Consider the following 16,869-nt stretch of genomic DNA (forward strand, 5'->3'; position numbering starts at 1 on the left):
ACAAGAATAAGCTGTTCTACAAAGCAATGCATTTATGAGATGTCTTATGTTAATATAGCTACATCTGCTATCACAGAATGCTTATGCAGGTAAAACACTGCTACCTGTCGTAACTAAATTAGTAGAACCATTGCCCTTCAGTCAGGCTGGCATGCTGTTAGGTCTTGACTTGGGATTAGAAAAGTGAATATCATAGACTGACAAAAGACGTAATGGGTGGAGGAAGGGGTTAGGGTTGGGGGGTTAGTCCATGTTATTCAGGAGTGGGGCAAATCCAGCTGCAGGAAAAAAATCTCTCAGGTTTTGCATTAATGTATTAACATTTGAGGTTCAGCTGCTGAAATAATAGTATCAGAAAGTGGGCGGAGAAGGTCAGGTTGCAAAGTAAGGGCTGTTCTATCTAAGAATCAAAAACTAGGGAGAAAAAACACTTTTATTATACTTTATTAATGCAAATGTTAGGAAGCACTGCATTGAGTTTATCCTGCCTTGTTTCAAAGACTTACCATTTAGATCATTCCTGTGGGAAAAGAAGAATTCAATAAGAACATTTCTGTTTTTATCTCACCAGAAATGGCTTTTTCATTTAAAAAAAAAAAAAAAAAAAAAAAAAAAAATGAATCACCAGAATTGCTTGGAACTGAAGAGAACATAATGAACAGAACTTGCTTCAGAGAAGTTTCCCTTTTTAAAAGGGTATTAGAAATGAAGTGTCAGTGTCTAGATTTGCACAGGAAATCTGCAAAGTCCCAATTAATACAAAAATTTCCCAATTCCTCATGCTGTGCTTCTTGGTCCTGTTCTTCCAAGCACTAGTACATAAATAAAGAGATAACTAAATAAATAGAACAAGGCTAACTATTGCAACTCCCAAGGCCTCATAACATAGAGCTGAACCCTGGTGTTTTAAGTGAGGGCAGGGGGAAGTAATTAAAACAAATTGCAAAGTTTATAGGTAGAAACAAAAATGGGGGCCTTGATATCCCTGAGTAATCTCAGGTGCCAAAGTACTTGCAGGTGCTTTTCTGTCTAATCATGTTCAGCTGCTAGTAGCAAAAGGGGTTCTGTGAGTGCTGACCTATAGTAAGTATCTGGACTGATGTGCCTCTGAAATAACTGGGGAATGAGGGAACAACTTGCTCCTACCAGAGCTTCTTGAGGTGTGCTTTGCAAAAGGTCCCCAGGAGAGAGAACAGATCTTCACACAGAGGTCAGTAATCTTCCCAACCTTGTTTTATATGGATCTTATATGATTCTTATATGGATTTTGTCTTAAGAATGATGGAGTCCTAGTGAAATTCACGCAAAATGGAATTTGGAATATAATGAAAATTCTCTTCTGATCTTCTCTTAGGATTTTTGCAAGTAATCTAAAGTCCCTACATCCCCAGTTTTGGAGTGGGGGGGGGAGGAGAGGGAAAAAAAAAAAAAAAATCCCTGTTTAGTGGTGTATGGTACTTTTGAAGAGGATTTAAGCATCTTTTGTGTTTTTGCCTTTTTTTTTTTTTTTTTTTTTTTGTAATGAAAAATGCAAATTCAAGAAGGACAACATATAATGTCCTTGCATGCATTTTTTTTTTCCTCTTGCAGAGGAGATATGTTCGGTATTTTTAATAGCACCATCTGTCATGGTAGCAAGTGCCAAGTTGCAATATTGATCTTGTCACTTTGGAGAACGGTGTGATATTTAAGATTATAAATAACACTTTTCTTTTCTCCGTTCAAGTATTTAGTTCTTATATAGAAACCAAACTCAAAAAGCTGCTCTTATCACCTAATAAGACAAGTACTTTCTTAGAATCTACAACAGAGGAATCATTAGGAGCTGGGGAGCAGTAATTGTGTTATTAGCTGTCAGATCTTAGTAATGTGAATAACTTAATCTGTCTATACAATTTATATGATGACAACGATAGTTGCAACTAAGCAAACATAATGGCTTCTAGTGACCGTAAGTCATCGCTGGGCACTTATTTTCTCTCTTTGAAATAGAGATCATTATGCTGATGAGATTTTAAATAAAGAACACTCAGGTTGAGATTATAAAGAAAGCAAGTATTATATTTGTCTTAGGTATTAAATAGCAGGTCCCTGGGTGCTTAAAGGCCCTCTCTCCTTAGTACTTGAGACCTTGTTGGCTGGATTTTTGCTTTGAGTCTTCATTTAGGCTGCCTTGGAGAAGAGAAAATGCAGCATGTGGCTGACTCTTGTTCTATGCAGGCTCTCTGGAGAGACAGGGCTCTGGGACCAGGCTGGGGTTATCAGCAACCTGGCAGGGCTTCGTGTGCTGCTCAGTTCGGTTCAGACGGAGGCTTTTCCCAGCAGCATCTTGGCCAGGCTGGGTTCTCCTGATAAAGTAGAAACCTCTGGGTACTCTCCTACCCCGTTGGCATTGCTGGAATTAGTTCTGTTTTTAAAAGCCTTGAGCAAAACCCTGATGCTCTTAGATGGCTGAAGGCAAAGATGCTGGGAAGACATAAAGCGGTTAGATTGCTGAGTGGTAATCATATTTTCCATGTGATATATATGGATATACAGTGTCGAATGCTTCTGTGAGTAGTCCTCTGTTTGACATGAGGGACATGTTATGGATATGCCACTTTTTTTTTAATCCTTCTCACTTTATGTAATTTTCTTTTGGTTTTAGTTATGTCTTTTTGTTTTGGATATTATGTATATATTTTGCCTGTTATAACAGGATTTCTCCTGGGATTTGTAGTGTTAAAGTGTTAGAATATAAATACTTCAGTAATGTTTCTTCTGTTAGGAGTTTTCCTGCTGCTGAATGTATATTTATCCCCTGTATGCAATTTCGCTCAGAACTGCGAGGCAGCACATGGAGATCATAAGTACTGCATTTTATAGATTTTTTTCAACAGTTGTCATTAAATATCTCACTTGAAGGGGAAAAAAAGCATTTACATAAAACATCAAAAGCTTATAGTAAAATAATCCATTACAATACTATTCCTCATTTCTGACAGGCTGTGCAAATTGATTTAATCAAGGATATTGTCCAACTATATTCAGGGTTTGGGTTGGTTGTTTTATTTGTTGTATTTCCTTTAACTTGCAAGAGACTTACAAAATGCAGTATTTCTGCTGGAGGAAAATGAAATCTATTAGGTAGGTTTCTAGGTGCTGAATGAGGGTTCTGGAAAAGCTGTTCTCTAACACATTGCTTGTTTCTGCTGCCTGCCCGCTCAGATACCTGCTCAGATGTGCCAGGCTATTAGTGATTCAATAAAGAACTACCTGGTATGAAGGATAGCCAGGTTTGCAGTTACAGATGCATTAGAAATATATGCAACAGGCACACTGAGTAGCTTAGTCCGTACAGTATGGACTATAAGCAGTTTATAATAGAAGTCAGTCAACTGCTATGAACTGACATGAAATATTCTTGCAGACGTGGGTAGTGGCTGCAACCATTCCTTGCTAGGGTTTTCCTGTGTGTGTCATTGCCCCCAGGTGCTGGCTGTTACTTCAGGCTCCTTTACTGAGGCACCTTGGACCTCAGAGACCACGATGTCTGGCCAAAGGTGGAAAAGAAGGTGATAGTATATGAGTGTATACTCATCTTCTCTGTTGTTTGGTGGTGGAGGAGAGCTGTCGCGGTCATTACCAGGCTGTGGGGCGCTGTAGTTGTGCAGTGCGCAGGGAGCTCACGTCCCCTGGTGCCTTCCCCGTGTCCCTCTGCCTTCCTCCATGCCCAGGGGGGATGAAGCCACAGACTGACTGGATAGGCAGGAGCCGAGCAAGGAGGAATCTACAAGAGCCTCCCTTCTCCTTGGAGGCTGCTGGCACCACAGGATGATGTCCCCAGGCAGGGGATATCTGGGGAACAAAGCTCTGCAGAGAGACACATCAGGAGAAGGGAGGCAAAGGGCTGATACGGGGAGTGGGAGGGCAGGAGGAGTGCGGGTTTGATTGGTAAATGAGCAGAGGGAAAGGTGGGGAAGGGATTATTATGAATCTCTGTGATCAAAGAACAGATTTGTGTGCTTGCTTCACCCAGAGGTGCATCTTCTACTTGGGCTAGATTACAGGGCTTGCTTCTGAGCAGACTTCTGATGCAGACACCGGTGTTTCTTCTCTTGATCAAACAGGACAGCTGCATAACGTCTGCTAAACTCTCTGATTAAACCAAATCCCCTAATAGGCCTGTGCTGACAAGGGTTCCTAAATATAAGATATTTTATATAGCTGCTTGCAGCCCACACAGATGAGGCTCTACCTCTGGAAAATAAAAAAACAATAAAATAGAGGAAGGAAAAAAAAGCAAAGGAAGAAAGAGCAATTAGTATTCTGAGAGAGGGAAGTGGCAAGTGCATCCAGGAGAACACAAACCAGAATGGGGGCACTGCTAAGAGGAAAGCAGAGAGAGATGTGCCCTTTGAGTGGAAATTAATTAAATAGCCGATTTAATCGGAGATCTGCGGGCATTGTTCTGAAGGAAACCATGTCAGGCATATTGCAGTTACTTACATCTGTAAATAGACTGTACAAATTCACAAAAGCGAGTGAACATAAAAAGCAGCTGTTTTGGAATTAGGGCTACATGAAGTAACTGTGAATGGTAGCTATTCCTTCATCAGCATGCTGAATGTGGCTGGGGAGCTTTTGTAGGAGCTTTTGTAGGTATCCTGCGTGGCAACTAAGGAAAGATGAGTGCACAATGATGCAGAGTCTTGCTTGGGAAGGAAGACGATGGTGATACTTTGGCCTGGGTATCCTAAGATGCAGCTGAGAAATGCTCAGCACTCATTGTTATCATGGTGTTTGCTGAACCCCCTGCTCTGAAATGAGGTGTGTAGAGCTGGCCAGAGAGTTCAGTGCTGTTGGGGAATGAGCACAAATTATGTGTTTGTGGCCATAGCTTGAGGTTTAGGGCTGTCCTACTCCTTGCAGTAGTGGCAGCTACGGATGCAATTGAAGCATCCCAGAAAATAAGAATGGGAAGGAGCTCTAAAGGTCATCTAGGTCAGCCTCTTGTCTGAAGGCAAGTTTAATTATACCTGTGTCACTCCTGAGAGATGTTCCTTGGCTTCAGGTTTTACTCTCTAAATTAAATTCTTTCAAGTTATTCCTCAGATGTTATGTTTCTTGGACATCTGCTTATCCTGTTTTGGACTCTCTCCATTTGCTTTGTGTCCTCTCACAACCTAGGACCCAAGTGTGGAAGATGATACACTACATGCCACCTTTTCCAGCTATGGAAAGGACTGAGGATCTTACCAGCATTGTTTTGTACGCTTTCTGACTCCCTAGATGAATTTACTCTCCCTCACTGACTTGGCACAGTCTGCAGAGACCTCTTTAATGATTTGAAGAGCTCTTGGGTTCATGTTATGGGCTGCTTCGAAAAGTCAAACAAACAAACAAAGACCTGCGACCAAGTCTAAGTTAAACTTATAGAAATTGCCTCAGTGTAAGCAACTGAAAATGGGTACAAGTCTTTGATAAATGACAAAGAATCTATTTACAAGAAACTGCTTATTGCAGCTGTCTGTTAGGTCAGGTCTCACTTAGCATCTTCATTTAATGATCCTGAAGAAGGAGAAAACAGCCTGTTAATGAATTTGCCTGTGATGCTATATGGGGAGGAAGCATAGGCAGGAAAGAAAAAGACTACAAAGGTACATTGGGATGATAAACTCCCACAGATAACAGAGTTAATTTCATCCCTGAGTAATACAAATGAATGCATTTGGGTGAATAGAGGAAAGGAATGTGCTTTAAAAATGGGGTGAAAAAGGCCTAATTGAAAACATTTTAAGAGAAATTAAACTTAAGTTTACAATATGTTCTTGCTCCAGAAAAGCTGAAACCATTTTGGGATACTTAGGAACATATTGGAAACTGCTGATTTGTAGGAATCTCTCCTTCCTGCTGGACTGGTGCTGGTCTGTGTGTGCTTTATTGTTGAAGAGATATTTGAATACACACTTAAAAAGATGAAGGGGAAACTGCGTAATGAGACTAGAACTAGGATAGGCTTTTTAAACTGACCAGCCTAAGGATATAGGTTTCAAATGGGGAAACAGAATTAACATTATGCAAAAGGCAAGAAGATGAGGAAGTGGAATTAAGAATGGGAAACCTGAGCCAGTAATGCAGCATCTGAGTGTGTGATAGTCAGTCTAGCCTGTTACTTAGAAAGACTTAGGCAGGACAAGAGTAAAATTCAGTAGGCTGAATTGTTACCAAGGTGGACTAGATGTCCTCATTCTTATTTTCTTTTTTTTTCATTATCTCTACTTCACCTGCTTTTCTGATGAAGAAGCACACAAGGAAGTTTAACATAAATGAGAATCTGTCCTTAAGACTCTGCCGAAAGCAGGTTCCCTCCTGGTGGTTTAGCCCTTTAGTCCGTTCTGAGGACAAAGATGAATGCAACAATCAGACATACCAGAAACTCAAAAGATTGGGAAGTAAGAATTCAAAGAATGTTATTTCAAGTGATTTTCTTGCTTCTGCTTGTGACTGTCCCAATGCCATGGAGGTTTGAAGAAAGAAAAATACCCTTCGAAGCTGTAACACATCCAAAAACAATCCCAAATGAATATGTGCATATGCATATATAAAGAGAATGTTTAATTACTAGTTTCCTTTAATAAAATTTTTAGGCTCCTTGTCAAATACAGCTCTCAGTACCATATTTATCCATTTTACTTCATCTGCCCTGTCACATCATTCCAAAAGAAAAGTAATCATTACCTATCTTGCTTTAGTTTTGGGAGAATAACTTCAAAAAAAAATAAAGAAAACAAAACAAAAATGAATAAAAGATGAGCATAAAAAAAGCTGTACCAGTTGCAATGCAACTGGAATACAGCTAAACAGCAAAAATGTCCTTAAATATCTCACAAACAGGATGGCAATGTAGAGGTCAATGGGGGCATTAAGAGACATGAGTAGGGAGTGACAGATGAGGCTGTCATTGCAAAGAGCCTTGGTGAATTCTTTGCCATTGGTATTAAGAGAAAAAGCTGAAGGTCACATTAGAGACTAGAATACATTTTCCTGAGGGCAAGATGAAATGTTAAAAGGTTTTATGATTATGCTAGAGCAGATAGTTAGGCAATTAGAACTGTTAAAAGTTGACAAGGCACCAAGTCCAGATAAATTACATCTCAGAACTGAGAAGGAAGAGGCAAGTAGTAGTGAAAGCTTTGGCAGAGATTTTATTTTTGATACTTCTCCAAGGATGGGGTGGTTCAAGAGGGCTGGAGAAAGAGAGGTTCGTGCAATTCCTATGTAGAAGTGATGCTCAAGTTAAAAAAGTCAGCGTAGATGCTATTTCTTGGTATTAATATAACTGAAAAGGGAGAAATGTCTTGTTGCAAGTGCGTGATAGACTGTTTGCTCGGACTAAGAAAAAGGGAGTTCTTGGTTTATAAATCTATTTGCGTTTCGGAAACGCATTATTGTACCTGGAGACAAATATCAAAGTCTATATTTTATCTGGATTTCCTGAAAGCATAGCATGCAAATCATTGATCTAGTAAATAAACCCACATTAGCTCCTGAAAATGATTAAAAAATAGCTCAGGAAGAAAGAATAGATAGTGTCATATCTTTACAGAAGGAGAAGAGAGCTGCAGGGCAAAGTGTTGTGCTATTCAGTAGCATTAGGTAGGCTCTGCAGATTCTTATGCACTTTCACACTATGAAATTTGAACCATGGAATTAAGTTATAATAGAGGAAAAAGCAGGGCAAATCTTGTCTTTACTTGTGTATGTGGTGCTGCGGTTTTGTTTCAGCAAGGGGCAGGATTGTGACAGGCCATTCAAGGCCACACAAAATACCCTTTGAAGTCTGTGTAAAATCTTATGTCCACTATTGACAGAGGCTGCCCTTGAGGCACAATTGGATATTCAAAGGAGCTTGACTCTGTCTGGGTTGATGATTGGCCTCGTAAGTATTAATGATGTCAAAATAGATAGTTTCAAGCACTTCTGAATGTGATGTCACAAAATATTTAACAGAAGATGAAGAATATGGTATGATAGTTTCCACCTTTCTCTCTCTGTGATGCATTCCTTCCCTAGGGAGTTTTCCTATTGCTTGTTCAGAGAAAGGAGCTGCCAGAGCCGATGGCAATGGTAGCTGTCAGCCTCCATCCTGTGTGATATTTAGCTTGTCTCTAAATGCATGAAGTGATAAAACTTGGTGTTACATTGACCCTGTTGTCTCAAAGACAGTAAGGGTAGACTGGAGGGAAGACTTTGCTGCTTTTTTGGCCACATGCATATTTCGGGTATTTTATAGACTTTTGACGGGGAGGCCAAAGAGCTGTAATAGTTTTTTGGAGATGAGATTTTTATACAAAACAGATGGAACTATAGTCAGATTGTGACATTGTAGAGTTTGTCCCATGATGTAGAAGGAGTGTGCTTTTCATGCATGCTCTGCTACAGTTCTGTGCGGTACTCTGTCATGCCAAAATAACCCTCTTGCACTGATCCAGATGAATACAGATAGGAATCGTAAGCACTCAGCACCTTCAGGGATATGACACTGCAATAATCTCCTCCTCTAGCATAATCATCATAGCTGAACCTCTGTTGGTGTGTTTGCAATTCATCTGTTTCAGCATTTAAATAGTAATTATTAGTGGCATTTTCTTTTGGGTGATCAGCCCAAAGCTGCACTGGAATAGTGTGACCTTGAGCTTTTTTCTACAGACAGTGGAAATTGGTTGATAATGGACAACAGTAATTGCTTGGATGACAGTGCATCTCTGGAACTACATCACCACAATACATCACTGAGGCCAGGAGCTTAGCAGGATTCAGAAAGAAGAGAACTAACAAAATGCAAACAAGATGTTAAAATGCATTAAAAATTGGATGGAGGATAATACAGAGGGTAATTATAATGTAATTATATAAATATAATTATATAAGCACTGTAACTTCATTGGGAACATTGCATTCCGAGCTGTGCTTAAGAGATGGTTTATGGGAAAGCTTTGAGCCATGGGCAATTCTAACACCCAGAGAGATTGTTAAATATTGTTGTTATTTCTCTTTTGGAAAGAAGCAGTTTAAGGAACATCAAATTGCAACACAGGGCTCTTCAGTCAACCTGTGGGCCAAATCTAGCTTGTGAAAAAGTATCCTGCCAAGAATCGACCGACCCTAGGCTGGCTTTCCCTTTAGGATTACTAGGTGAAGTGCCCCACTTGTGATTTGAGACTTAAAAGATCATCTGGATATCTTCCCCCCTTCTTCACAAATAGGCAAGTGATCATGGACATCTATGAGCAAATAAACAGTTTGCTCATCACAGATGCAGAGGAGGGAGAGCAGTTTTCCTTCTTATCCAGTTCCCTCAGACTTTACCTGCAAATGGTTGTAATGCTAGAATGCATGATCTGCAGAAGGTGAATCAAAAGCTTCTGAATAAGTGAAAAACCTTTTAATACCTCCATTTTTTCCCTCAAAGCAAATACAAGGAAATGATTTTTCCCATGTGTAATTCATTGCCATGGGGAGGTGCTGAGCAGAAGAATTCTTCCAGGCTTGGAAAGAAGATGGAAATTTTTATCAAAATTAAGAATATGGCCATTGCTCCTCATTAGTTTTGACACACTTCTGGAGGCATGGTAAAGCTCAAATTGCATTGCTGAAGTCAAATTTTAAGTATTATAGATGCACATAAAAGCTAAGTTGGGAGCTTAGCATCCTTACGATCTTTTATGTTTTTTTGAAATATACCCACTCAATTAGCCCACTGATATGCTCTAGCCAGGTCTTTAATCCTGTGCATACACAGACAAAGACAATTCACATTTACAAATACAAAATTTTGAAATATAAATATTTTAGTAGGAATATTCATCTCTTATCCATAGGAAGCTTTTGATTTTCATTCAGAACTGGCTTTTGGTAGTTGTAGTTACAGGCTTCTTAAGTTTTTATTACCAAATTTGTTATACTTATGTATTCAAGCAATTTGGTATTGCTGTGTCACAGATAATGCTAACAGAATTAACTATGAAAATACAAAAATACTTTATACTTTACATATTGAAAACTAGCTTAATTTCATTTTTGGATGGGGGCCTTCTTCAAGATGAGAAGGAAAGTATATAATTTTTGTTATCCTTTGTTAAATTGTAGTCTTATTTTTTTCCTTTAGAGTTTCTCTAGTAAAAGCAGCATGACCAAAATATTTTTCACTTTTTTTTTTCCTTTAAACTCTCTGACATGAAACTTGGAAATGGATATTATTCTTGCGATGGTTCCATTCCGTGGTTTTATTGCTGGGACAATATTGTTTCTGTTACGGCTAGTGAGTAGCAGTTTGTAGGTGTTCTTAAATAGATCTGATGCATGAAATGGTGATGTTCCTGTGCTTTCTCAGGCTTTGAATTCATTAGAGCTAAGTATTGTCTAATACTAGAGCTAAGTATTTGCTAAATGTCTGGGGAGAGGAGCCACTGCATTGTCACATCTGAATGCTCAAGAAGTAATAATCTATACCAAAAAGGAAAAATGATAATATTGGCATTTTTAAAAGAAAATTATGTTGAGTCCCCTTTATCTCTCTTCTGGGGTTTGCTCTTTTGCTGTTAATGAAGTCAAGATTTTCCGTTTTCACAAGGGCACTTTTCAATGTCTTTGTATTTATGGTATGGTGTTTACCTTGCCTTTGTCAACTGTGCTTGTCAAAGAAGTTCTAAGCCAGAGACTAGAGGTACCTGGAGGTGTGCTGTGTTCCTGCAGTTGAGCATGGGGTCCAGGCTGCTCCCGACTTCTTTGGGACCACTAAGCAGCAGCAATGTATTTTAGTCTAGTGTTGCTTGGATGGCCTAGCTGTTGGAAACGTTAGAACCGTGTTTTCTCCACTATAGCATAGAAATGTCCTGTGAGGTGCACAGATTAAATCTACTCTGCTTAAGAGATCTTGTGTGTGCTGTGGTTGTGCTCCTGCTTTGGCCCTTCAAGGGCTAGGGACAGGCAGGTGCCCTAATGTGAACAAAGGGGACAAGGTGAAAATGTTCTTGTGGTCATCAAAAATCCTTCTCCCATCCTCTTTATCTGTGTTGTCTGTGCTCCAGAATACTTCCTTCTATCAACATCTCCAGGCGTTTATGTTTAAACTACGCTTTTAATCACCAATACTTTAGTTTTTCGGTTTGAAGATGTATTTTGGACCTGACTGATGACCCAGGAAGTCTGGGGCAGGGGAAGAGGGGTAGGCTGACTAGTTGGTGGCCAACTTGTCATTGAGAGTTGCTTTGATTTGAGAACAGCTGCCTAGTTTCACCCCAGCAGTGACTATATTTCTGCACTGGGTAAAGCAATTATTGTCGGTATGCCTTGTAAATTTTGAAAGGCATCTGTTGTTCCTCTGAGGTGAATGGTGAAATGGAAATTGATGCTCATAATAAACATAAAGAAGGCTGCTGGAAAGACTCCTGATCTGTAAGGGAAAAAGTGACATTTTAAGAGCTGTGCTGTGGATCTAATGAGAATTGGTATTGCCTTTTAAAGCCTCTTACTGAGGTTGGAATGAAAGATCTGATAAAGTTGGCTCCATTATGTGATGCTATATTATGTTAAATTTCTGTTTTTATCAAATGTACATGATGGCACAATGAATTAGGCAGTAAATTCTTGCTCCCTGTATCTCATTTTCAGAACAGTGAGGTTTGGGTTTTTGTGTGCTTTGTGGGTGGTTTTTTGCATGGATATGTGGGGCTTGTTTTATGTACACTTTCTTCTGCTTCTAATACAGAAGGGAAAGGAGTCAGAGATTCCTTTTGAAACCTTTTCAGGGTTCAGTAAGGCTTAGATTGGTAAATTCCAAACCTTCATTGGGGATTTTTAGGGCTGCAAAATACCAAGGAAAATATGTACCCTTGTGTTTGTTACAAAGCTTCAGGCTGTCTATAGAATACAATCTTATTGCAGTAATGACGGAGAGAAAGAGGATGAGCATAGGTGGTATTTGAGAAGATTCAAACTACTTGGTAGTTTGCAGCAGGTGTGTAGTTTCAAGTCCAGAAATTTCGCTCTGTAGTTTAGAGACTGTTTTGTGCAAATGTCAGTGGCGAAAGAGTAGGGTTGAAAATAGCTTTAAAGAATTACTGTGAAATTAAAGGACTATTTTGAAGTTGTAATCAAGTTTGATGCATCATGATTATGTTATTGGTAGCAGTTCCTGGCTCATCCAATGTTATTATTGTAGAATCAATGTTTTTCATTTAATGTTTTCTGAATCATTGTGGTCTTCTATAGTGTTTAATTGAATAAAACACAAGATTCGCTTGGAAGAGATGCAGATACAAAGTACTAAATTTCTCAGAGGAAGAATGTTTTCACTTTAACCCAAAACATCAGTTTATTTGCAAATGTAATTGATACTGGCTTGAATAGCATTCCTAGAGTACATTAAATGGGATAGCCATCAAAACAATATTAGATTTATGGCAGATGAGTGTAAATAGTGCAGAATTAACTGTAATGGGTTCTGGACTCTGAATACGCCATCATGTCCCACTATGTATGGATCAGATACTCTTAGTCATGAATGACTTTCTAGATGCCTTTCCTAGGCAAAGGGAAAAAAGCCCTGTACTTTGAACTCCCTAATGTTCATTTTAAACAAGTTATAGGTATAATGCTGAGATGTAGGATAATCCAAAGATGAGGATAAAGACCAGGTGCCGGCTGCAGACTCAGAATTTCGGTACCAGAGCCCAGTGCAGCAAGTAGAAAAGTAATGCTGAGTTCAGGGGACTGTGGTGAGCCCCAGAGCGTGGGAATCTGCATGGGGAACTGTGCCTCTTAAAGCCTTGCTCAACCCAAATGGAGATGTAACGGGCCCAAAAGCTATTGAGGGCTGATGTGACTCATTCAGGCTTTTTGTATCCAGGAAGGGTACTTTGAAATGGTCTATGAAAGGAGAGAGATGTGATGCTGCAGACACAGAGAGTGTGTTGTAGCGCGGGGTGCCTCAGAAGTGAGTAGCAGAGAAAGAAACGTCTGTCCAACACGGACTTAGACAGAAAAACTCACTAGCAGTTAAAATGATCCCTTTGCAAAAAGAAAGCCATGAACTGGGCATATGACAGGCAGAATACTCCTCTTTATATTGCAAGTTATTTTCAGCTGGGGTTGTTGCTGTGTGGAACTGATCTCCAGCCTGAAGGACAGGGAAATCCTGATCTGTGTGGCTCCTGGGTGCTATTGCAGTACAAACAATTAAAAATGAGTTTATTTTCCTTTTAGCATCATTGCAATAAATTCCTAGTATGTTGCCTATATTGATTGCGTGCTACTCTATTGCAGCATTATTTTCTTGAATAGATGCCTTTCAATTTTGACTTCAACTCTCAGAAATGGATTTTCATTTATACTGTGTCTGCATTGCACTTCCCTGACTATGTAAGGAGGCTTTAAAATGGATGTGCATTGCACTTGCAGCCTCTTACAGCTTCTTTACAGAGCTACAGCAACGTCAAGAAATTCTAGTGCCCGAGAGAAGACATGTGGGACTGTTGGAATGGAAGTGCTATCAGTCATTTAAAGCAGTTGGCTATCTTTCATTATAGAACTTTAAAGATCATTTGTGGTGCAAAATTTTGAGAAGTTTCTTTATCTCCCCAAAAGAGGTTTCCTGACAGATAAATTAACGAAGACATTTTCCTCGTTGAAACAAATACTGAATGAAAAGTTGTTCTTGTACCATGCTATTTCTGTGCTATGTGGGTTCCAGTATATCAGCAAAGGTCTCCATCTATCATGAAGTTGTGCTCTACCATCTCTGCCTGTGACTATGCTTACTAACCTATCAGAAGTTAATTTTTAATATAGAGACAATTAAATTTTTAAAAAGGTGTCTTTAAGGAAACCATATGGAATCATCCAACTGTTTTGCTGTGAATTTTTACATATATACCGGTATATAAATGTAAGCAAATGATACTGTGGAGTTTATTTAGCAAAGAAATACAAAGGGAGTTCATTTTTATTGTAATTAATGTCAACCTGATGGACCAGCTGATAAGAAAATTGTCAGTTTATGAAAATTTAATACTGAATGGACCATAAATGTATATTTATATGCTTTCTACTGCTACCAGAAAGATGAGTCAAAAACCTAAGCCTAGTATCTAGCTTGTATTATGAACTACTTTATCAGGCACATGGCATGCTATTGTCAATGCTATATGACATAAAATCAGTTTAAAAAAAAAAACAAAAAAAACTAAACCTTTTAAAACCACAACTGATTTATTTGAAGCTTATATAACTTATAATCATATGGAACCAATCCCTGGTATTTGTGAAGAAAATAAACTTTTTTTTTTTGCGGGGAGGAAGGAAAAACAGTTTTGTTTGAACTGCTTGTCTCCTAACTTTACTTGTAGACCTAATCAGAAATTTGATCTGCTGGTTAGAATTTTCCTCTTTACTTTCACTATTCTTTGACGACTGGAAGAGGCAAAGCTATTACACCAAGTATCCTGCTTAGGTACCCTGTCTGTTGAGGCTTTTTACGATAGTTTCCCTTTCATGCTCAGACTTACGGGCAAGAATGAATGTGTATATTTTCCCCATCAATCTATTATGCTTGCTTCTCGTATTAATCCTTTCAGAGAATCATAGAACCATAGGATCAGTATGGCTGGAAAAGATGTTCAAGATCGAGCCCAACTATAAACCCTTGAAAACCATGCCTACTAAACCATGTCCCTAAGTGCCTCATCTACATATTTCTTGAACACTGACAGTGACTCCACTCCTTACCTGGGCAGCCGGTTTCAATGCTTGATTGTTCTTTCCATGTAGAAAGTCTTCCTAATGTGTAACCTGAACCTCCTTGGACAAAACTTGAGGCCGTGAAGCTGGGGCTTGTTGTCATATAGCCAAACTGCAACCCAAGGTGAAAAGCAGACATCCAACTATTCAGTGGATCACATAATTCTCTGGATTTGTTTTTTAAGGCAGATAGATTTTTTTTTCTTTTTTTTTTTTTTTTTGTCGTTCTGACCACTGGCCAACTTCCATTTTCAATATTCTACATGTCATTATATGCATCCACTTTCCAAACTAGCAGAAGCCTTCATTTATAAAGGACAATAGAAATAGTGTTCATTTGGTGAGTAAATATAGATCTTAAAATTCCTCACTATCCCTAGAAAATAGGTCTATAATACTATCTTGGGGTAATATTTCCGATGTGACTGAAGTCTGCCCAATACTGTTTTATAAGGTCCAATCTGCTCTGCAGAGCAACGCAGTGAAGGGTGTTGGAACTTCTTTCTTCAAGTGTCAGAGCCTATATGGAGGTGTTGTAACTTCTTTCTTTTAAGTATCAGTGTGTGTATATGAAGGTGAACCTTACAGGTTGTAACTATACATATTTCACATTTGGAGAGTTAGACAGAGACCCATGGCCTTCCAGAAAAACACACTGTTAACAGAGAAACCCGATCCAAGTGTGTGATTCTGATATTGATTTAGTATTGCTTCCTGTTGCTGACAAGCCAACAACTTAGATTTCTTCCATGCTTGGTCTTTTGAATAGGCCATGGGTTGTGATACTGAATGTCTTGACTGACAGCATGGAGATGAAGTGGATGAAATTTTTGTCTCTGTGGGCGTTATTGTTGTATTATTTTAGGCTTAGGCAATGACTTGTGGCATTTGCATCTGTGATGTATAGATGACGCAGATCTTTTTGCTGGGTATATCTCAGACATGTATGCAATTGTCTATATGTTATGTATTTGTGATAAATATTTCTGTCAGTGACACTGTCAAACTCAAGTCCAAATTTCATACTTGCATGATTTCCCAAGGGACATACATTTGGCGGTGGGGAGAGGGAAAATACCTATTATTGCATGGTCAAGTTTTTGGAAGGAGGTACTGCAAAATTCTAGAATTTCCTGTTAGTCTCAGATACCTCAAATTCCTGTCCTTGTGCTACCTTCTAAATAAAGGGAAATGACCTTTTCTGTATGAGATAATTTGGAAGTGTGCATGTACAACTGTACACCACTTTGAGATGTGTGTGTGGGGTTTTTTTTTTTTCTTTTTCTGCCTTTAAAATGTGGAACAGGAAGGTTGCAGGTGTCACATCAAGCAACAAAACATTGTCTCCAGCAACACTATTTTCAAACTCATGAGCTTTACAAAAGAGCTGTTTTTGTTGATTTGGATTGTAAAGAGGAAAGTAAAATTGAGTACATCTCAGTAAGTGATAAATCTCAGTATGTGATAATCTTTGGAGGCTACCATGTATTTTAGTGTTAATTACAATAAAACAGTGAAGCCGTTCTCAGAATTTGTTAGCCTGGCACATTCTACTGGAATAATCTCAGTTTACTGACGAGATTTAACTCAGTGACTTGATGAATGGTGTTTATCATGTCTGGAACTCTATAGCAGCATTTAGACATCCAGAGCAATCCCTGTACCCAAATCACTGCCACTTGCTCTCAGTGCTTCATCGTTTCTGTGCCAGGATTGTTGGTCCCAAAGTAACCAGCGTATGGGGTGGGAAAACACAAGGAGATGTCTCAGACCTCACAAGAGACTCCATCCTGCCTATGGCTCTGAGACATCCCATTCTGCTGATGTTATTTTTGTGCCACCATCATTCCCAGAGTTAGTGTGGGCATGTATGAGAGCAGGACAAGAGACTGCACTTGAAAGGGCTGAACCAGCTTCCAGAAGGGAGAAGTTGGAGCAAAATCCATTTTTTTTTTTTCTCTTTAAAGACATGAGAACTTTTGTGCTTCCTCTTCTTGTTGCACGCTAAGTTTGCTGCCCATGCTGTAGCACTGCCCAAAAGCCTGGAGTGATGTTGTTCCAGGCCAGCCACATCGGGACGAACATCAG

The 16,869-nt window shown here is 39.1% G+C and overlaps 1 long non-coding RNA gene across 1 annotated transcript; it reads left to right on the forward strand.

Moving 5' to 3' along the window:
- The first annotated feature begins 1,020 nt into the window (after positions 1-1,020).
- Positions 1,021-13,532, forward strand: LOC112959037. Its single transcript, XR_003251561.1, has 2 exons — positions 1,021-1,210; positions 13,309-13,532. It is a non-coding gene; the product is annotated as an uncharacterized LOC112959037 (long non-coding RNA).
- Positions 13,533-16,869: the final 3,337 nt, after the last annotated feature.

Source organism: Nothoprocta perdicaria, unplaced genomic scaffold, assembly GCF_003342845.1.
Source record: "Nothoprocta perdicaria isolate Ctin4 unplaced genomic scaffold, notPer1 scaffold_95, whole genome shotgun sequence".
NCBI lineage: Eukaryota > Metazoa > Chordata > Aves > Tinamiformes > Tinamidae > Nothoprocta > Nothoprocta perdicaria.